General features: G+C 40.9%; 2 non-coding genes across 2 annotated transcripts; one reads left to right on the forward strand and one right to left on the reverse strand.

Annotated features, from left to right (window-relative positions):
* Positions 1-4,900: 4,900 nt before the first annotated feature.
* LOC111724334 lies at positions 4,901-4,962 on the reverse strand. The gene has a single exon (XR_002772648.1). It is a non-coding gene; the product is annotated as a U7 small nuclear RNA (small nuclear RNA).
* Positions 4,963-11,409: 6,447 nt separating this feature from the next.
* On the forward strand, positions 11,410-11,516 carry LOC111724329. The gene has a single exon (XR_002772644.1). It is a non-coding gene; the product is annotated as a U6 spliceosomal RNA (small nuclear RNA).
* The last annotated feature ends 10,701 nt before the right edge of the window (positions 11,517-22,217 follow it).

Raw genomic sequence — 22,217 nt, forward strand, 5'->3', positions numbered from 1 at the left:
GAGTTTCAATGCAATATTACATGGTTTCCCAAACGATAAATATGCAAAGAATTTAATAAAATCATATGTTGAATAGTCCCTCAAAAAAGGAACATATTGAAAGTGTAGGCTTGGCACCTGTAGCTTAAGTGGCTAAGGCACCAGCCACATACACCAGAGCTGGCAGGTTTAAATCCAGCCTGTGCCTGCCAAACAACAATGACAACTACAACCAAAAAATAGCCAGGTGTTGTGGCGGGCGCCTGTAGTCCCAGCTACTCGGGAGGCTGAGGCAAGAGAATTGCTTAAACCAGGGAGTTGGAAGTTGCTGTGAGCTGTGATGCCATGGTACTCTACTCAGGGCAGCAGCTTGATGCACTGTCTCAAAAAAAAAATAAAAGAAAGAAAATGTACGTGGAGTATGATCTCAATTATGTAAAGGGCACAGAAAAAAGATGAAAGAAAATACTTGAAAATGTTAACACTTATGGCCTGGGGCCTGGCATGGTGGCTTATGCCTGTAATCCTAGCACTGTGGGAGGCTGAGGTGAGTGAATTGCTTCACCAGGGAGTCTAGCAGGGCTTTAGTGTAGCGTAGTGACTGGAGGGCCCATAGGTACGTGGGCAGGGCTGCTCTGCATGTTTACTTCTGAACACCTATAGGCTCCCTCTAATTCTCAAGTAGTAGATCAAAGAAGAATTCTGCAGGGTGGCCCAGTTAGTTGGGATGGGAGGGAGAGCTAGATTTGGTATATACATTATCAGGGTAAAGCAAGTATACTGAGAATCAGGGCCAGGCTTACCTGGGCACTGTATCTTTGGATTAAAGAGCTAGTACAATGGTAGAGGAAATCCTGGGGATGGCAATGCTCAGAATGTCTAGTTCAAGGGTCGGAAACATTTTCATGTTGGAAAGCTGCATTAATTTAGCTGTGATCAAATAAGGCTACATTCAAGAAACTTCAATTAGCTATACTTAAAAATATACATTATTTTATAAAAATCTAACTACTATGTACTTAATTTCAAAAAATGAAGACTTGTTAATTATAAAGTTAACTAACCTTTTAATGACTTTGTTGTGTCTGCTCTTTGTTGGGAAGTATTTGGATATTTGGTTGCACCATGGAAATCTGTAGTTTCACTTGATCCTCAGGATGGGTATGAGTCATTTGTGACCTTAAGGATGTCTTGATTTGGGGTCAGGAGGAGAATGTAGATTCACAGCAATAAGTGCTTGAAAATCAAGAAAGCATTTTTCAGGCACATTGCCGAAGGCATGGGTATGCTACTGCATTTTTCCATGTTTTGACTGGATTTTTCTTAGCATTAATGACTTTAAAATGTCATCTACTGAGAGAGCTTAGGTAATTCTATCTGTAGTCCTTCAGGTGCCTTGGGGATATCAACTAGGTGAGGCTGAAATGCTCACTTGAGTGTGATGTCATGATTCTCAAAGTCAGTGAATGTTTCATTGTATTCTCCGATGAATAGGTCTATAAATCTATAAATCTTCAAATGATTTGCATATGTCATCCTGCTCATTAATGACCTTTGCTAACTGGGGAAAATGTTCATTTGAAATTTTCTTTTGAAGAAGAAGTGTTTTGAAAAAAGATAGCTTTTTTCAAAAGCTTGAGCCCAGGAGTTGAGACCAACTTGATCAAAAGTGAGACTCCATAATCTTAGTTTTCTTTTTATTGCCACATACCATATACAGACTTAGTTTTACCTTGCAAAAAAAATTCAAGGCATTTTAATTTGATATGATATCACACAGAAATGCTACATTCCTATAACGCTTTTTCAAACATTTTTGAATTTTTTGAATTACATTGCTGATTCTGTTTTTCATAAAGTTTAATTATCTATTCTTGCAGAGATAGAATTTTGACTAATACCTGTTCTTGCAATAGCCAACACAATCTAGAATAATATAGCAAATCCACGCTGAATATGTGATGGTTCAATTTTAGCATGTTATGAAACTGACCATGTCATGTTGCATTTGCACAAATATAATTAACAGTACATATAACTTTGTTTCAAAGTGTCAATTAAAGTTGTAGCTTTAGCACAGAGATTTTGCTGAGATAAGATACAATGAAAAGAAATATCTGTGGCTGGGTCCAGGGGCTCTTGTCTGTAATTCCATCACTCTGGGAGGCTGAGGTGGCACCATTACTTGAGCTCAAGAGTTGAGACCAGCTTCAACAAGAGTGAGACACTACTAAAATTATCACAATCAGCTGTGTGTTGTGGTGGGTGTCTATAGTCCCAGACCTTTAAAAAAGGAAGGGTGCATGGGAGGTCAATAATATGTGACCTTAAATATCTGAAAATACTTTTAATCTGCCTTTATATTTGATTGCTGGCTTATCTGGATCTAGAATTTTTGTTTGGAAAATAATTTTTCTTCAGGGTTTGGACAACATTGTACCACCTCCACATTAGTGTTGAGAAATCCTCATCCTCCCTAAATCACCTATGTTTTCTCTGGAATCTTATGGAACTGTGGCCCCCAACCCTAGATATGGACCAGTACTGGCCTGCTAGGAACCAGGCCACACAGAAGGAGGTAAGTGGCTGGTAAGTAAGTGAAGCTTCATCTGTATTTACAGCCATTCCCTATTGCTCTCATAACCATCTGAGAGCTCCTGTCAGATCAGCAGCTAAATTCTCATAGAGCATGAGCCCTACTGTAAACTGAGCATAAGAGGGATCTAGATTGTGTGTGCCTTATGAGAATCTATCTAATGCCTGATGATCTGAGGTGAAGCTGAGGTGGTGATGCTAGTGCTGGGGAGGGGCTGCACATATAGATTATCATTAGCAGAGACATTTGACTGCACAGAAACATAATAAAACATTTCAGCATACTATATTGCAATGCATAATAATAGAAATAGAGTGCATAATAAATGCAATGCATTTGAATCATTCCAAAACCATCCTTCCACCCTCTGAGCCAAAGAAAATGTGTCTTTCATAAAACTGTTCCCTGGTGTGGAAAAAGATTAGGGATTGCTGTTGTAGAAATTCCTTTTCCCCCAATGTTGTGAAATTCCACAATAATGTGTCTTACTGTGGATCTATTTTCACTCAGCATAGATTGCTAATCACCTGATGGACCCTTTCAGCTTATCAATTTGTGTCCTTCAGTCTGGGAAATTTTCTCACATTATTTCATGGATTTTTGTCTCCTCTACCTTCTTCTTTTTCTCTTCTATTATTTGAATATTGGATCTTTTGGACTGATGCTTTGTTTTGTTTTGTTTTTTTTGTCTTTTCATTCCTTTTTCATCTCTGACTTTTTGTTCAACTTTCTGGAAGATTTCTTAGGTAGTGTCCTCTTGCTCAGCACCTAAAGTTTTCACTGTTGCTTTCACATTTTTAATTTTCATGAGTTTCTTTTTATTTTGTCCTCTGAATGCTATGTTTTTTGAAATACAACCATTCTTGTTTTGTGGTTGCAATATCTTCTCTTATTTCTCTGAAGGTAGTATTCAGAATTTTGTTTTTTTTTTTCTTTTCTTTGCATAACTGCTGAATCTTTCAAGTTACAATATTTTCTGTTTTTCGATCTTTGCATTTTGTGATAATGACTTTCCTCAGATGTCTGGTGATGCTTGAATGTTGACACTTGATTAAAACCTGACCTAAATGTGCTGATAACAAACTGAGAGAAGAAATGGGGCTTTTGACTCTGAACTTCACCTGACTGTGTTTTGGTGAGCTGTTTGTAGTGGATCCCTGATGTTAGACTCTTTAGGTATTTCCTCTTGGGGTAGACAAATTCTCAGGGAAGAATCTTAGGATTTCCTGCGTGGTGCTGCTGCTCCTTCTGAGATTTCGAGGATTCTATGGTATAAGTTGGGTTGGTTCCCAGCTTTCCACAGCAAACAAACAAGGATAGAAGTGTGATGTGAGGTTAAATTCTGTATCCTAACATCAAATTTTTATTTCAGAAAGGTAAAAACATCTTGCATCAGTGTAAAAAGCTGCAAAAAGCAAGTGGATTATGTATTCCCTAGCAGTTCAACTCATTTTTTAGTTACCTGGAGTAATAGAGGGAATTCTAGAGTTCCAGAACAACAGAATATAAGAATTGAAAGTACCTTGGTGCTAATTCAAACCTGACACATGTGCAGAAAACCGCCAAGCCAGTCATCCTTTTTTGACTCCAGAAGGTATTCTGTGAGCTCAGCATGTGCCTGGCCTAATATGTACACAGCTAGCTCTAGATCCTTGAGCACATGTCTCCCAAGGGAAGGGAGGAAGCCCAGAAGTCTAGATCTTGAGGAAAAGGGAACTTTCAGAGGGGGTCTGCCCAGTGGATTATGTGTGTGAAACAGAGGCACTAAAGCAAACTGAATGCTGCCTCAATAAGGTTCTGAACATTTGGTTTGGTCCTGGAGGAGAGAGTCAAAGAGTTATTATAAGGAAGAATGATGGAGGAACACCTCATTTCCCATTGCCCTATTAGGGGTAGTACAAGGCTAAACCCTAATTTCCAGATCTATCATTTAAACCTGTGCTATGGGGCAAGTCAATGAAAAAGTATCATTAGTTCTAGCAGCCTTAATAGGTAGAATCATAATGAAAAAAATAAGAACCAGAAGCTTTTAGGATGATCTTATAGAAAAACTAGCCAGGTGTGGTGGTACATGCCTGTAGTCCCAGCTACTCAGGAGGCTGAGGCAAAAGGATTGCTCAAGACCAAGGGTTTGAGGTTGCTGTAAGCTATAATACCATGGCATGTCTACCCAGGGCTACAGAGTGATACTCTGTATCAAAAAAAGAAAAAAAGAAAAAAGATGATCTTAGATGTCATTCTGGTTATTCTTTTCCCTGTAATTCTACTCATTTGACTTCACATCCTCCTTTTTTATTTCATTGTATTTTGTATTTTTTTCTCATGGGGGATTTTCCAGTAAAAATCAGAAAATCTGCTAGATAAATTCTAAAAGAGCTGTAACACATTTTACATTTTACATTTTACTTTTTATTGCATTTCTATTTATTTGTTTGCATAGGTATTAAATTTGTATTTTTCAAACTTCAAAAGTTACAAGTGTCCTGAAGTTTCCCATATGATAGCCCCTTATTTTCCTTCTCCAAAGGCAACCAATATTATCAGTTTTTAAAATGTATCTTTCAAAAGCATTTTATGCACATGCAAGTAAATAAGGATATATTCCTTTCTTCTTCCTTTTTACCTCTTGCAAAGATGGTAGCCTTTTATGCAAGGTTTCTACACCTGGCTCCCCACCAAATGGCACTTGTTTGACATGACTCTACCTAGTATTTAATTGTATGGATGAACCATGGTGTATTTAACCAACCCATTATTAGTGAACCCGTGGGTTCTTTTAGCCCTATCTTTTCTCTTCTAGTCTTTTCCCTCCCCTCATATATTTCTGAAAAATACAAACATTTAGAATTTTAATAGGTATTGCCAAATTAATTACTAAAAAGGTTATAGCAGTTTACATTCCCATTTTATACATAGGTATAAAAGTATCTTTTTAAAAAAACAACTTTAAAAATGTGGGTTATTTTCAATCTCTGAAATATTCATTATCTAATCGGTATTATTTGTTTATTTTAAAGTAGCGTTTTCCACAATTACACAAAAAGTAAATGGTTGGTAGGTAAAACTTATACAATTCAGAGAGGCAAAATAAAATGATTATAAAATATCATACTCTCACCCAGCATTAACCACTTTATAATTTAGGGAGGGTATTTACTGCCGGTGTTATAATTTATATTCCATTTCTTCCTTGTTTGGTACAAATGTGCTAGCATACTATATTTGTTATTCACTTCTAAAAGCTAATAGTGCGGCTCGGCGCCTATAGCTCAACTGGCTAAGGCGCCAGCCACGTACACCTAAGGTGGCGGGTTCGAATCCCCAGCCTGGACCCGCCAAACAACAATGACGGCTGCAACCAAAAAAATAGCCGGGTGTTGTGGCGGGCGCCTGTGGTCCCAGCTACTTGGGAGGCGGAGGCAGGAGACTCGCTTGAGCCCAGGAGTAGGAGGTTGCTGTGAGCTGTAATGCCACGGCACTCTACCCAGGGGGACAGCTTGAGGCTCTGTCTCAAAAAAAAAAAAAAAAAAAAAAAAGCTAATAGTGCATGATAAACATTTTGTATATTTTCAATTACTTCTGTCTTTAATATATTTAAATTTTTATTATCAAAATTTGAAACACATAAAACTAGGTAGAATGTCATAATGAAGATCCATCTATACTCTGCTTAGATTTTAAAACTATTAATGTTTGCCCATTCATTTCATCTATTTCTTTCTTTGCTGATTATTTCAACATACTTTCTAGCTATCATGACATTTTCCCCTAAATATGCAATATGCTTTTCTAGATTTTAGTAAAACCATTCTTCTTTGATTCTCTCCTTAATCTTGTATTATTATTATTTTTAGAGGCAGAGTCTAACTTTGTCACCCTTAGTAGAGTGCTGTGGGGTCACAGCTCACAACAACCTCCAATTCCTGGGCTTAGGTGATTCTCTTGCTTCAGCCTCCTGAATAGCTGGGACTACAGGTGCCCGCCACAATGCTCAGCTATTTTTTTGTAGCAGTTTGGCTGGTGGCCAGGTTTGAACCTACCACCCTCAGTATATGGGGCTGGTGCCCTACCCACTTAGCCACAGGCACTGCCCTTAATCTTGTATTATTACAAGTCATTTTATCTATATAAAATGCTGCCTTTAATCTTGTATTGTTACAAGTTATTTTATCTATATAAAATGACACAATATGGTGTGTACATGTAAATATATATAATGTGTATGTGTATATATATATATTTTTCTTTTTTTTTTACATGATAGAATTAACAGGGCTGCCCTGAGGCAAAATAGTGGAACCAGGCCGGCTTCTTCTCCCCAGGTACCCAGCACCTTTGTCCTTTTTCTTAAAGAAAATCATTTGCATAAAGTTGCTGGGAACATAACAAAATAATACACACAGAAGAGCACTAAGTCTTGTTAAATTTCTCTTTAAATCAACATTGTCTGTGAGGTAGCTAGGAAAGGCATTAATAGCCTTGTCTTCAAGATCAGAAAAACAAGCACCTGTGAACTTCAGGACTTGATATACGTCACACACTAATGAACAGAGAAGGGATCCAAACTTGTCTTCTTACTTTAACACCAAGTGGTCTTCCTCCTGGGAGTTTTACATCTTAAATGAGGAGTTTAGGAGATGGTGGACAGTGAAGCTTCATACGAAATGGTGAACTAGTGATATGGGACTTTGGGTTTTGAAGGAAGGTATTTGGGGAAGGAACTACCTTTCCAAAGAATCCAGTCTCTTCTACTGCTCCACCAGGAATCTGAGGTGAACTGATGAAGATCTGCCTCAGCAAAGGAACTGGCTGGGGAGATTTTGCAAAGGAAGAACTAGCAGAATGTAGGGATTTGCTGGACATTAGAACAGAGGAAGAGGCATTGAGGAAGATGCCAAGATTTGAGCTTGGGTGAAAGGAAGACTTCAGGCTTGGAACTGACTTTGGGGGAAGGATAACAGTACCATCTGCCTTTGTAAAACAAAAGGCTCTAGGTAGAGGTGTTGAGTGGTCATTTGAAGATTCAGGATTACCACTCAGAAAAGGAACCTATAAGGTTGTGGAGTTAGGAATCACTGAGGTAGAGGTGATGGTAGGGAGGGAGGTCATGGGAGTAGATGGGTAGAGAGACAGAAAATTGGAAGTGAGGCATGGAGAGGGTCAAAGATAGTGTCTTGAAGGTAGAGTCATGTTCAGGGTCACGGGAGAAGGAAAAGACAGAAAAAAGAGAAAGATAAGAAGTAGGAGAGAATAAGGGGATGATGTAGTGTCACCAAAGTCTAATGGAGAGTCCCCCCAAAGAAGGCAGGGCTGGTCCGCGGACTAGAGGTTGCAGGACGCAAAGGAAGGTGACAATTGAGAAAAGGCCAACAAATATGATGAAAGCTGAGAGCATGTTCTGAATTAAGTGGTTTGGACAAAAATCAGGCTAAAGGATTATGAAAGGGGTGGGGTATTTATAAAATAAGCATGCATCACTCCATTACCTTATGCTCCTCTGCTGGGGTCACGAGACCCTGAACATGGCAAAACAATGGGACACACCCTCCACCCTTCCTGCCAGTTCAAGTCCCAGCTTCCATTCTTTTTTTTTTTTTTGTAGAGACCAAGTCTCACTTTATCACCCTCCCTAAAGTGCTGTGGTGTCACACAGCTCACAGCAATCTTCAACTCCTGGGCTTAGGTGATTCTCTTGCCTCAGCGTCCCAAGTAGCTGGGACTATAGGCACCTGCCACAACACCTGGCTATTTTTTTGTTGCAATTTGGCCAGGACCGAGTTTGAACCTGGCACCCTGGGTATATGGGGCCAGCGCCCTACCCATTGAGCCACAGGCACCACCCAGCTTCTATTCTTTTGCAAGTATATACTACATCAAATCTTCTGCTATTATTTAAACTTCCTTCTTCTTAAATAAAAATATTGACAAGATGTTGTAATACAATGCTCTTTGCCCTCCACCACCCTATGCCCATAATCCTACATAGCTTTGTGATTCAAAATATTCATAGGGAAGTCCCAGTGATAATGAGAGGGCAGTGGGGAGGAGAAAGGAGAATGAGACAGATTATGTGTGTGTTTAATTAAGATATGCTGTGCACAAACAGCAAAGTGCACACATCTTACTTGTATAGTGTATGCTGTGTAACTACCAGCCAGACACTGATATAGAAAATTTCCAGCACTCTAGAAGGCTCCCTCAATGTCTGTGATTGCGAAGAACTAATCCAACTCCAGAGAAAAACCTTGGTGGGAAGAAGGAAGGGGCAAACCTTGGGAGCAGTAGAGGCAATAGTTTTTGATACATTTACCCCCTGTGGATAATATTTACATGAACTGTTCTCCATGTTCTAGCTGCTCTGGAGAAGTAGGATGGGGTGATGGTGCCTAGACACTGAGCTGTGACCTGCATTTGAATCTTGGTTCTACCACTTATCAACTCCATAACCTTTCATAACATACATTTCTTTTCTTTCTTTCTTTCTTTTTTTTTTTTTTTTGAGACATAGTCTCACTATGTCACCCTGGGCAGAGTGCTATGGCGTCACAGCTCACAGCAACCTCAAGTTCTTGGGCTTAAGCGATTCTTTGCCACAGCCTCCCAAGTAGCTGAGACTACAGGCACCTGCCACAACGCTCAGCTATTTTTTGGTTGGAGTTGTAATTGTTATTTGGCAGGTCTGGGCTGGATTTGAACTTGCCAGCTCCAGGGTATGTGGCTGGTGCCCTAGCCGCTGAGCTACAGGTGCCGAGCCATAACATACATTTCTGTACCTCAATGTTTTCATCTGTAAAATGGTGTAATAATGATACCCACTTGATAAGATAGTGGAGAAGATTGAGTTAGACACACTGAGAATAGTGCCTACTGCATAGTAGTGCTCAATAAATATTATCTCTTTTTAACCCATTAGTGGGAACTCCAGCTGCACCACCAGAGCCAATGGAGCATGTATTTGGGGGTGGTCATGTTGTTCCTTCAAATCCCATCCTTGGCTTATCCACTTTGCTTACAAGGAGCTTCTTCTCTCACATGGGTATACACTTCTGGCAGAACTCAGCCTCTCCTTGGTATCTCTGTTCTAGCCTATCCCTGAGCCCTGCACATGAAGCTGAGGGAGTGGAAGCATCCAGTCTAGCCCTGGTGGTGACCTAGTCAAGACCTTTCCACCACACTCTGGGTCATCGGAAAGGCTTGCTCACCATGTAGGCTAGCCAGCTTCCAAGGAATTCATCAGTGACTGGAATTGGGGTGTGTGTGACCCTCATCTGCTCCCAGCGTTTGCCCCTTCCTTCTCCACACCCTAATTTCACCTCTGGAGTTGGACTAATGCTCCATAATCGTAGGCAGGGTGACAGCAAGGTGTGATGGATGGACAAGGAGCCACGGAGTGGCAGGGCGCTTGGTCAGAAATCCAAGGCTGTGTTTATGAGACGGAAGAGGCTGTTTCCTGGAGCAAGCATAATGCAGCTCTAAAAAAGGCAGGGGAAATACATCATGCAAGAGAGCATAACCCTGGGAGGGCCGCTGGGAATCCGAGTACCAGAGAAGCCCTGGTAGGTCAAGGTGCCTCTGACAAGGCCTTTTTTATAGGCCATTTGCGTGAGGGTTTGCTGCTGTTCCCTGAAGAGCTGACAGCCTCTCAAGGTCTCAGTAGGGAGCTTGAAAGCTAATCTTAGACCTTCTCTACTGGCCCTGCCATGCATTTAGAAAAGAAATAACAAACTCTATTGTTTAAAATAAAAACCTGCAAACGTGACAATTTTGACTGTTGACTCTTGTGTTGCTGCAAATAGATTAAGACCATCAGCTCCTTCCCGTTCCTCCAAACCCACCACAAAAGAAAATTTAACTGGATTCTCCCAATGATCAAGAGAAGTACCAAAATGTGTTATCCCCAAAGGGTGTGTTTTTTTCTTTCTTTCTTTCTTTTTTTTTTGAGACAGAGTCTCACTATGTCACCCACAGTAGAGTGCTGTACTGTCATAGCTCACAGCAACCTGAAACTCTTGGGCTTAAGTGATTCTCTTGCTCAGTCTCCCAAGTAGCTGGCACTATGGGCACCCACCACAATACCCAGCTATTTTGTTGTTGTTGTTGCAGTTATTGTTGTTTAGCAGGCCCTGGCCAGGTATGAACCCACCACTTTCAGTGTAGGTGGCTGACACCCTAACCACTGTGCCATGGGTGCAGAGCCCCAAAGGGTGTTATTATCTCTGTTTATTACTAAGGGTTCATGTTCTTCTGACTTCTTTGATGATCCTATTGTGTTATAAGGGGACTCAGGATAAAATGAGAATTCTGTATTAGTTTCCTACAGCTGCTGTAACAATTAGTAGCTTTACACAACAGATATTTATTCTCTTACAGTTCTGGAAATAAGTTTGACTGAGTCTTTAAGGTTAAAATCAGGGTATCAGTAGGGCTGATTCCTTCTGGAGGCTCCTGAGGAAAATGTTTTCCTGCCCCTTTTAGCTTCTTGTGGTGCCTGCAGTTCTTGGCTTGTGGCTGCCCCTCCATCTCATCTTCAAAGCCAGTGGCCAAGTATCTTCTATCTTGAATCTGTTCCCCTCTGTTGCCCTGTAGACTTCTTTTCTTTTATGGTCTAATCTTCCTCTGCCTTCCTCTGATAGGACATTTGTGATTAATTTAGGGGCCACCCAGATAATCCAGAATAATTTCCCCATCTCAAGATCCTGCAAAGTCCCCTTGGCCATATAAGTTGGTTACAGGGATTAGGACCTGGATATCTTTGGGGATTGTGATGTTTAATTTTATGTGTCAGATTGACTGGGGTAAGGAATGCTCAGATAGTTGATGAAGCATTATTTCTGGTGCTCACTTTGGCAGCACATATACCAAAATTGGAGCTATACAGAGAAGATGGGCACAGCCCCTGGGCAAGGATGACATATAAATTAAAAAAATAAAAAGTAAAAAACCCACCCCACATTATTTTTGGGTGTGTTTGTGAGGATGTTTCTGGAAGGGATCAGCAATGAGTCATGTAGTGAGTAAAGAGGACCCACCCTCACCCATGTGGGTGGGCATCGTCCAACGTGTTGACTACTTGAGTAGAACAAGAACGTGGAGGAAGGGCGAGTTTGTGCTCTTTGCTGGAGCTCAGACAGCCCTCTCCTCCCGCCTCAGTGCTGCTGGTTTCCAGGTTGCAGGATTCAGACTAGCACGTTGACCATCAGCTGCTCAATTCTCAGGCCTTCAGACTTGGACTAAATCACATTACCGGCTTTTCTGGTTCTCCAGCTTGCAGATGGCAGATCGTGAGACTTAGCCTCCATAATCACATGACTGAATTCCTACAATAAATCCCCCTTCATATACATATATAAGAACCAATATATCCTATTTGTTCTGTTTCTCTGAAGAAACTTGACTAATAGTCAGCCTGCCATGGCCTCAAGTAATCATAGAACTTCACTGAGCATTTACTGTGCACCGGCGGTTGTGCTAAGTGCCTTGATGCAGGTCCTCTTTTTACTCTCCAGCCCTATGGAGTAGATATCGCCTGTAACATGCAGACAGTAACAACTAGCGTTCGATTAATTCTTAGTATGTGCCAACCTCTCTTCTTGAATTTTAGATGTAGGAGGTTGGATAATTAAATTCACAAATTCATCCTAGAAAAAGTGCTACATGCCTCATTGCTGAATATCACAACAGTCATATTGGCCTTGGCCATCTGGTGACCATTGTGATATTCAGCCATGAGGTACATAGCACTTTTTCTAGGATGAGTTCACGATCTTAATTGTCTGACCTTGTATTAACTCTTTTAACCCTCCCAGCAACTTATAAGGTAGGTTGTATTATTTTTTCCAACTTAGAGATGGGGAGGGAGGCCTAGAAAAGTAACTTTCCCAAGATCTAGGGAGAAGCAAAATTGAAATGTGAACCCAATCACATAACTACTAAGCATCCTTCCTGCCAGTCGGCTTTGTTCTTCCTACTTCATAGCAGAGGAGTTTACCTGGCTCTTGGTTGTCCTTATTCCACTGACAAAATGAAAGTGTACTGTGATCTCAGGGTCACCTAGAAGGTCAATTGACCATAAGTCAGTTTTGTTTCATTGCCTACGTGTGTTCCTTTGCATTCAGTATTGACTTATAACCCCTTTGAAACTAAACATTCTTGGAGGAATAATATGTTGTCAGTAATACCATTGTGTGAATAGCTTTACCTACCAGGTAGTTTTTATAAAACACAGAGAAGCATGAATTCGAAGGGTTACAAAAGAGAAAGCTGACATGCCAGGGTTGAAAATTATGAAGAAGGGGATGGAGGATTAAAGATTGAGGAATAAAACAAACTGGCTTCTCCCCTGGGAAGAAGAGGTCATGGTGAGAAAGGGAAGAGAGAAAGGTGGGAGAGAGGGGAGAGAGAGAGAAAGAGGCTTAACAAATGAGAACTGGAGTTTTTTGAGTTTTGAACCCACTGAAGTTAAGTTTCCTTCAAAGTAGCCCTGTTGAAATTGTGGAAATGAATATAAAACCCAGGCACTGGCGTGGATACTTTATTGGAAAGAAGGTGGACAGAAGAGATGATAAAAGGGACTCATTTCATCAGAGTTTCATCCCAGTAAAACCTTTGTCCATTATCGCAATCTATTAATTCAAGAAATATTGAGCTGCCACTGGAAAGGCTTCCACCATCACATATACAATTATGATGGAATTCCAAACTGGCAACTCACAGACCTACTTCTGGAAGCAGTATTTTTGCCAGCAAAGCATTTTAAAAACTGAATTAGTTTTTCTTTTCTAAGTTAACACATGTACTTTTAGCTCCTCTACTTCCCATATTCTCTATTGGCATATTCCCAACATTACTTATTCGGGCCCTGTAGGCGTTTGAGTTTGCAACCTTTGCCATGTGATAGAGGCTGACAAACTTTCGGAATGAAAGCTGCTAAGCTAAGGAAAACTATGTGTACAATCATCTTAGTAACTCTAGAAGGTCACACACCTGGCTTTCAGCCTCACTTGCCCACTAAGTGTACCCCATTAGAAGACCCATATGTCATGAATTTTACTGCCACAAATTATAGAGTCAGATTATGTGCCATTTTGTCCTTCGTCCTTGGCTCTCCTGGGAGGCTGGAGGCTTTTTCTCCTTTTGAGTAAATTGGAAGTGTTTGTCTCAATGGCTTTTAATGGGTGGGCAAGATTAACCTCTAGTTTTGACTTGTACATGGGTTGTGTGTTCAAAAGAGTAGTTTAGGTTAAGATTTGTGGGTGGTTTCATGAGCTGAGAGCCAATCTTACATCAGATGATTTCACCAAAAGCGACTGGCAGGTCTAAAAGAGAGCTTAGACTTATTCATTCATTCAACAAGTACTTATTTTATGCTAGCATTTCGCATAATAGAAATGAAAGACAAAGTTGCTATCCTAATGAAACTTAAGTCTGATAGCACAACTATTCAAAAATCATGTATGTAGTCCAGTACTTTTTTTTTTTTTTTAGATAAGTTCTCACTCTACTGCCCAGGCTGAAGTGCAGTGGCAGCGTCATAACTCACTGTAACCTCAAACTCTTGGGCTCAAGTGATCCTCCTGTCTCACTTTCTCAAGTAACTGGGCCTACAGGTATGTGCCTGCACTCCTATCTAATTTTTAAATTGTTTTGTACAGACGGGGTCTTACTATGTTGCCCAGAACCGATGCTTTTAGTATATAGACAAAGGAACCAGGATCAGATTGGGGACATGAACGATCTAAAGTCACACAACTTGTAAGTGACAAAACTAGAACTGAAAATAAGGTTTGACACTGATTTCCTGGCTTTTTCTGCTTTCTACTTTCTTCGTACTGCCACACTTTTCTTAATAGTTTTTATCTGCTTTCACCTTCCACAGTGATCTATCCCAAACTACCCTTCTACTGGTGTTGACCTTCCTGAGGTCTCTTGAGCTTGATTGTCTATTGAGTCTCCTATTTTCAAGAATTGAGCTGAGCATGTGGCTCATGCCCTTAATCCCAGCACTTTGGAAGCCAAGGCAGGAGGATTCCTTGAGGCCAAGAGTTTGAGGCCAGCCCAGGGAACATAGTGAGACATCATTTCTGCAAAAAAATATGAAAAATTAGTCTTGTATGGTGACATACCCTTGTAGTTCCAGTTACTTGGGAGGGTAGGGCAGGAGGATTGCTTGAGCCCAGGAGTTCAAGGATACAGTGAACTATGATCCTATACTGCAGAGTGGGCAACAGAGCAAGACACTGTCTCAAAACAAAGTATAGAATTGAGCATTTTGTCCCATATTTATAGAGAAACTTTCCTTCTTTATTGTTACATTATGTTCCTCCCTCCATTTAAGTTACATTCAAAGGCTTCAGCACCTCTGGCAACTATTACATTTCTACAACTGGATTAAATTCTTGTTTAAATGGGTTAATTTTACAGAAGAGTGTATACTATATGATTCCATTTATATGAAATTTGAGAGGGATATAAATATGGGCACACCAATTCTATTGTATGGCTGATTTATGTATAATAAAAACTATGCTTGAAAAAATATTTTTTTTTCTGAGACAGAGTTTCACTTTGTCACCCCCTGTAGAGTGCTGTAACATCACAGCTCACAGCAACCTCCAATTCCTGGGCTCAAGTGATTCTCTCGCCTCAGCCTCCCAAGTAGCTGAGACTACAGGCATCTGCCACAATGCCTGCCAGGATCTCGCTATAGTTCTGGCTAGTCTCAAACTAGTGAGCTCAGGCAATCCACCCACCTTGGCCTCCCAGAGTGCTAGGATTAGGCATGAGCCACTGCACCCAGCCTTGAAAAATTCTTAAAGTTTAGCAAATGCACATATCCATGTAACCATCACCAAATTGAAGAAATAAAACATTTCCATCCTCCCCAAAAGTATTGTTGAAAATGGCAGGATTTCCTTCTTTGTAAAGGCTGAATAGTATTTGACTGTGTATATACACCACATTTTCTAAATCCATTTATCCACTGATGGATGCTTAGGCTAATTCCATATCATGGCTATTATCAACAGTGCTGCAGTGGACATCCGAGTGCAGATACCTCTTTGACATATGCTGCTTTAATCTCTAAAATATACTACGTATACTCAGTTTTTTTTGAGGAATCTCCATACTGTTTTCCATAATGGCTGTACTAATTACATTCCCAATAACAGCCTACCAGGGTTCCCTTCTCTTCACACTCTCACTGATACTTTTGTTTTTCTGATAATAGCCAATTTTATGATAACAGGTGTAAGGTGATAGATATCTCATTGTGGTTTTAATTTGCATTTCCCTATCAGTGATGTTGAACATTTTTTTTCATATGCCTCTGGTCATTCACACGTCTTCTTTTGAGAAATGTGTATGAGGTTCTTTGCCTATTTTTAAATTGGGTTATTTGTTATTTTTGCTATTGAGGTGTTTGAATTCCTTTTATATTTTGGGTATTACCTCCTCATCAGATGTGTGGTTGGCAAATATTTTCTCCCCTTCTGTAGGTTTTCTTGTCACTCTGTTGATTACCATACCTTTTATTTGGACATCCCAGAAAGCACCGGTGACTAAGTCCCAGTCATTCCTTAACTTTAGCTTTAGCCTCTACTTCATTCTCTTCAGCCTCCACCCTCATAAATGATCTTCCTTTTTACTTCATCTTTAGCTTTATACTCGATCTCAACCTCATTCTCAGTCTTTGTCTTCTCCACAGGATCAGAAGGAATTAGTCTTATCTAAATATCATCTAACTAGTATCTGATGATGAAGAATTTCAAGTTTCCTGAGTAACCCCACCTACTCTCCAACTTGCCAGCACAATTTCTGGCATACCATCTTTCTCACACCAGTCTGTAGATAACTGTTTTCTAAAATATTTCTGTTCAATAGGCTTGTGTATTGCTTTCTTCACTAACTTGTGAGCTTCTCCAGGATAAGAATAATGGCTATAATTTATTCTCTAGGCTAAGAATCTAGCATAGTTACTTCTGTATTGTGAAAGTTAATGTATGTTAACATGACAACATGATTACACTCACACTGGATACGCAGGATTTCTTCACTAGTCATTTTCATTTGCTTTTTGTGTTGGATCCAGAAGTTCGTAATCTTTTCTTATATTCATGATACATTATTAACTATCACCATTAAATTTTACTCAATTTACTCAAATAAATGAATTTTGTATTCATTTATTAACCCCATAAACATTTATCATGATAAAAGGAGTACAAAAAGAACAAGACACAACTTCACACTTCAAGTCTAGTGATATCAACTAAGTTTTTCTCATTTTTCAATGCTTTTTATTTATTTTGGCTTTGTAGTTGTTTTGCCAGGAATAATTTCACTTGAAAGAATAACTTTTATTTTGTGAAAAATTGATGGATCCTTCTTGCAAGAACCAGGAGAGACAGCAGCTTTTGAGGTCTTATGTGAGTTTTTTCAATGGTCCTTTAACCACAATGTGGCTGAATTTGCTCTTACAGTTGGCATGCTTTGCATTTTTTCTGGCATTCAACTGGACTCCTCTAGTTCCTTTTCATGTGAAAGAAGCTTAGGTTAAATAAAAGGGGGCCTCAAAGTAGTTAAGATGCCAAAGAAAGATGAGGAACAACTGTATAGAAAGACAGAAAAAAGGAGAACCTTTCATGATTCTTGATCTTTACCCTATAGGGAGATTAATTTTCTAAGCTGGAATACATATGCTTCCAAGTTGTTGCAAGATGCAACTTGGAAGATGCAACTTGGACCATGGGCATGGTCAGGGAATATAACAGGCTGAAGTACGGAGCTCTAATCAGATTGAATCTTAGGGAGGGACTGTGTACTGTCCTCTCTTCTGGGTCAACTGATTTAGAACTGGGTAAATCCCTGTGTGAAAGAAAAGAGGGTACAGAATTCCTTTCCTTGAACCTTCTACTTAGGAAGATGCTATTGCATCCTTAAAAGACAGCAATCTGGATTAACATCATTTTGCTTCTGAGAGCATAAAGAATACATTTCAAATTACCCTCTCCTTACATATCAAATCTGTCAACATAGATGATTATATTATTATTGTTGTTGCAATTGCCAATGTCCAATGTAGTTCACTGTGGTAGTTTTACAGCATAGACAGAGTAATAGACATTTCAGAAGAGAGGGGTGTTAGGTATGTTCTATGGTACAGAGCTGGTAAGAAGTCGATGCACATCCTTCACCCTGTATCTTTAGCCTGTTCTACATCTTCATTTTTTAAAAGATCCTTTACAATCTGGGGTTCCCTTATCTCCTCAAACTCATTTTCCATATGGTTCCTCAATCAAAACCCCTCTTACAGGTTAGGTCAAGTTTCCTTGCTCTCCTCCCTCCCCCACAGGATACAAATCCCTTGCTCAGTTCCCCTTGGGAGGAATGCCTTTTCTGCCTTTCCCAATCCTTTCCTTCCTCCAAGGTCCACTTTAGACCAATGTCCTCCATCAAGTCCTCCCTGACAGCTCCTGCCCAGCTCCCTCTTCCTTCTCAGACCTCCTAGCACACAATGGTATGTGATAATAATAGCTTTTTTTGGCCCAGTGGTTGACAAAGCACTGCGCTTACTTCTGATTTTCACAAGCCCCTGAAGTTGGTAAGAATTTTCTTGTCCCTTCAGCAAGAGTGAAAAACCAAGGCCATATTGCAAGTAAATGGAAAAACTAGAATGTCAGTCCAGGCCCTGTCAGTCCGAAGCTTTCCTAATATAGCTTTTGTTCTATCTCAGCTCTGTACCTCAACAGGAAAAATTAGATGCCCCAATAACTATTTGTGATTCCTCTATCGACCTTGTCAGATCTTCTTTCTTCCTATATGTTACCTGCTCCCAGCACAAAGTGGTCACTTCTGCTTGTGTGAGCCATGAGCATGCATGAGTGAGAGTTTGCAAAGCGCCAGGGGTGGAAAGTCTGTTCTTCCCAGACATGATCTGTGATGGAAGCTATAGTGGGGGCATAGGGCTTGGGTCTATTTTCCAAGGATGGTATTTTTGAGGGGATGGTATCCCTGGAAGCTGGAAAGGGGGGGGATACCTCTAAAGCATGGTGGAATGAGGACATGACTTCACTTGTTCTGAGGGGTTCTTTGAGAACCAAAGAAAAAGGGTATTTAAAAAAACACTAGCAGAGAGAATCTCTCTTTTGGCTGAGTGACATTTCATACCTATTCACATCAGTATGTCAGTCTTTGAGAAATGAAGAGCTAAAAGCAGCCTATTTTTTTTTTTTTTTACTAGACAAAAGGAAGAACTGGGTGTTCCCCCAGGAGGAGACCCGAATGTGATGAGTGAAGCATTAGGACTGAAGCTGAGTCACTGGCATTGGGAGTGGGGGTGGGGTTAGAGCTTTCTCCTAAGCTTTCAAAACCTTAAATGTGCTTAGGGCCATAGTTACACACACCTGTTGGCTGCAGCCAGTGCTGGTATTGTCAGCATCTGGGACACGGCTCAGGGAAAGTCTCCAGCTGTCTTTAGTTTTTCAGAATGGATCTCCCATCAGGTGAGCTAGTGTTTCTATTTATTTTTTCTTTCTTTCTTTTCTTTTCTTTCTCTTTTCCTTCTCTTCTTTCCTCCTTTCTTTTAACAGGGTCTCATTCTGTTGCCTGGGCTGGAGAACAGTGATATCATCATAGCCTATTGCAACCTCAATCTCCTGGGCTCAAGAGATCCTCCTGCCTCAGTCTCCTGATTAGCTGGGAGGCATGTGCCATCATGCTCACCTAATTTTCCTGGTTTTTTTTTTTTTTTTTTTGTAGAGATGGGGTCTTACTATGTTGTTCAGGTTGGTCTCAAACTCCTGGCCTGAAGCGATCCTCCCACCTCAAAGTAGAGGCATGAACCATCATACTTGGCTCTTATCTTCTGTGGCCTCTGCTAGCTCAGGCTTTCTGACAGCAGGGTGGTCTCAGGGTGAGCAGATTCCTTATACGGTGGCTGGTGTACTCAAGAACAGCTGCTCCAAGAGGCCTGGGTGAATGGTGCAGGATTCTTATGATCTAGCCTCAAAAGTTCCAGAACATCACTCCCATCTCATTTTATTGGTGAAGCAAGTCACTAAAGCCAGCTAGATTCAAGGGAAGAGAAATTAGACTCCACAGTACAACAGGGGAAGCAGCAAAAAATCCATAGCTATCTTCAGCCATCACAACTGCCCTGTAGTCTGGTGGTCTGCAGATGAGTGGACAGGTACTCTAAGGAAGAGATCATTAGAGCTGTTGCAGTGGTCATTAGTTGGGTAAGTCCTTGTGTCTGATTGGCCCCATGAGAATGTTCATACAGTAGCAGTGTCACAGCACAGCAGTGTCACAGGTGGTAAATGTTCAATAAATGTTGTCTGTCAGAACAGCTGAGTCACCTTCTGAAGTGAAAATAAGTAGGAAAGTAGTGAATATCACTGGGGACTTCAGGGTAATCCTGGAATTGGCCTTGCACTGCTATAGCTTCCTTTCTCCAAATAGTCTGGAATCCATCAAATATTTTCTGCTACACAGTGTTTGTTACAAGGTAATCTGCCTGGTATAGCTGAGGCATTTTGCTAGGAGCTTTGCGGTATGCCAGGGTGACTTAAGCATGGCTCCTGTTCTCAGGAACATTTATAACAATTCTTCCCTACCTACTGCTGGGGTCTTACTTTCCAGCCTGGGTAGTAAGCAAGACTGGGACAATGGAGAGGTGGGAAATGGTGAGGGGAAGCACTTGTCACAACCATTGCTGTAGTTATTCTCCAAGGGAATCAGCAGCTTGCTTCTCATCCCTTCCAGCTCCCTCTCAGGCTGGGAGGGAGCAGGGAATCTCAATGCTGGATCTTCACATTTTTCTAAAAAAAATTAAAAGTCCTCTGTGCCCAGAAGTCTGATTATCTGGGGAACAATTTTTTCAGCACATATTGTTGGCATAGAAATAAATCTTCCCTGAGGGGTGGGGAACATCCAACTCCCAGTGGGTGGAGTTGGGCAAGTCTTCTAGGCAGGAGCAGAGTGAGCTTCAGTGGGAATTGGAGACACCAGGGGAATGAAGAATGAATCACGGGCTTCTTGAATTAAGGAAAAGTCTCAAACTGAACAACTCAACGGGGATGATAATTGAACATATTTCCTGGGATCCTCTTCTTCAGATGAAGGATGATTATAGATCCAGTCTTGGGGTTTGGGGGGAGGAAATTCAGTGGAAAGGAAATTAGGCAAGAGGCATAATATAGGCACGGCCGACAATAGCCAAAGAATTGAATGAAAGGGCTCCATCTGGAGGCCTTTTCTGGTGGTGATAGCGGAAAAGCAGGACCTAGGTGTGTTGGGGCAGTGGTTTGGGGGTTTGAAGAGGCGAGGAGGAAGATTCTTGGCCTGAAGCTCCCTCATAAATGGTGTCAGATTGTGGAATTCTAGGGTGATAGAATGCGTGGGAAGAGAGCTGTGCCTGTCTGAACCCTGGAGGACGTTACTAAGCGGAAGGGGATAAGGTCACCTTCATCAGGGAGGAGAAGCTATTTGCCAGATGCCAAGGACTGGCTTGTGGGTGCTGTCTCAGCTGTGGCGCTGTCGGTTCTGTGAGTGTCCCTCCACTCCGTGCTTTTACTCACGCTGTTCTTTCTGCCTGGAGTCCTCTCTTCTCTTCTCAGAGCTGGATGCCATGAGGCTTTAAGATTCAACTGAAGCATCAGGAGCACAGGGGAACCTTTCCTGATTATTCACAGTTTGGATTAGGGGCTCCTCTTCTGTATCCTGAGTGACTTGGAGCCCATCAGACATAAGCTCCCTAAGGAAGGGATGTGTCTGTCTTGCTCACTGTAACATTCCTAGTGCCTAAAACTTGTAATTTCTTAATAAATATTTATTGAATGAAATATCTGTTGTAGCAGTTATTGTAGGTATTAATTTTTTTATCTTCTCTATACATATACATGTGTTTATTTGGCTTCCACTTTTTGCCTTCACAAAATTAAAAAGGCTTAAAATTTAATGGCAGTAACAATGTTTACGATAAGGACTGGAAACAAAAACCTCGCAAAGAACGAACGAAGATAAATACATTTGGAAAAGAAATCAGATGATTGCTGCAACAAAATATGGAGCAATAATAGTAATAATGCAAAAAAAAAAATCCAGCCTCATCCTCCTATATAGCTGGGACTATTGGCATGAGACACCATGCCTGGCTCAGGTTGGTCTGGAACTCCTGGCCTCAAGTTTTCCTCCTGCCTCAGCTTCCCAGGGCTAGGATTATAGATGTAAGCCACAGCTGGCCTAAAATTGTGAGGAGACTCAGACTGTCAGCTTCCTGAGGGTAAGGACTGTGGCTTACCCATCTTGGTATACCCAGTATATGAGTTCAGAGTCTGGGGAATAGAGAGTGGGAATAGTATTTGGGGGAATAGTATTTGTTGAATGAATATTAGAAAGGGAGAGGGCTGTCTGAAGATACACATCAGGTTAATTGGTGATTCTAAGGTCTGGCTTACAGTAGACCACCAGGGGAGCGTTGAAAATTCTGCTGCCTAGGCCTCACACCACACAAGTCAAAACAGAGTCTTTAGGGGTGGGGCCTAGGCATCTGTATTTTTAAAAGCTCTAAAGGGGATTTTAATGTTAAAAACCTGGGAATGGAGTCCCTATCTGCTGGAGAGGGAACGCTGTGTAAGTATTA

The sequence above is a fragment of the Otolemur garnettii genome, unplaced genomic scaffold (genome assembly GCF_000181295.1).
Source record: "Otolemur garnettii isolate 467f Iridium unplaced genomic scaffold, OtoGar3 scaffold00021, whole genome shotgun sequence".
Classification (NCBI taxonomy): domain Eukaryota; kingdom Metazoa; phylum Chordata; class Mammalia; order Primates; family Galagidae; genus Otolemur; species Otolemur garnettii.